General features: G+C 50.0%; 1 pseudogene across 1 annotated transcript in view; it reads left to right on the top strand.

Annotated features, from left to right (window-relative positions):
• The first annotated feature begins 454 nt into the window (after nucleotides 1–454).
• Nucleotides 455–816, top strand: part of LOC105509134 — a 52,296-nt pseudogene continuing 51,934 nt past the window's right edge. The window contains exon 1 of the transcript XR_001001390.1: nucleotides 455–816. The product of XR_001001390.1 is annotated as a macrophage migration inhibitory factor pseudogene (transcript).

Genomic DNA, 816 nt, shown 5'->3' with positions numbered 1-816 from the left:
AACATGTCATTAACATGTATGTACAGTGTTATATGCTCACATATGTTTATGTGTAGCCTATGCACCTGTATTGGATTTTTCTTCAATCTCATTTATTGTCAGGTATTTGTGGAATGCCTGTGGTGTGCCAAGTTCTGCTCAAGACCTTGGTATTCAGTAGTGATCAAAGTAGATCAACTAGTACCAGTTCTTAAGAGGCTTATTGTTAAGTGGGGGAAACAAGCAAATAGACAAAGAAAAAATAACATTATAAGGAATATGAAATAATGCATACTAGAATAATATGAAGGGATGGTTATTGTGAGGTAAGGGGGTTCACACTGAAATCCTGTCTGAGGAATCAGGATTTGAGTGAGACACAAAGACTCAGTAGAAGTTAACCAGAGGAACAAAGTATTAGCAGAAAAGGCAAGACTGATCAATATCACTACCTATTAAAGAAAAAGGCACAGTAGTGTCCGAGAAGTCAGGCATGTAGCTCAGCGGCGGCCACGGCGCGTGTGTTTGTGCTTCTGCGTGGGTGTCCGGGTGCTTCTGCCATCATGCCGATGTTCATCGTAAACACCAACGTGCCCCGCGCCTCCGTGCCGGACGGGTTCCTCTCCGAGCTCACCCAGCAGCTGGCGCAGGCCACCGGCAAGCCCCCCCAGTACATCGCGGTGCACGTGGTCCCGGACCAGCTCACGGCCTTCGGAGGCTCCAGCAAGCCTTGCGCGCTCTGCAGCCTGCACAGCATCGGCAAGATCGGCGGCGCGCAGAACCGCTCCTACAGCAAGCTGCTGTGCGGCCTGCTGGCCGAGCGCCTGCGCATCAGCC

This window comes from Colobus angolensis, unplaced genomic scaffold, assembly GCF_000951035.1.
Source record: "Colobus angolensis palliatus isolate OR3802 unplaced genomic scaffold, Cang.pa_1.0 Scaffold17, whole genome shotgun sequence".
Classification (NCBI taxonomy): Eukaryota; Metazoa; Chordata; class Mammalia; order Primates; family Cercopithecidae; genus Colobus; species Colobus angolensis.
The sequence above is the reverse complement of the archived record's forward strand: the minus strand, read 5'-3'. Positions and strand labels throughout refer to the sequence as shown.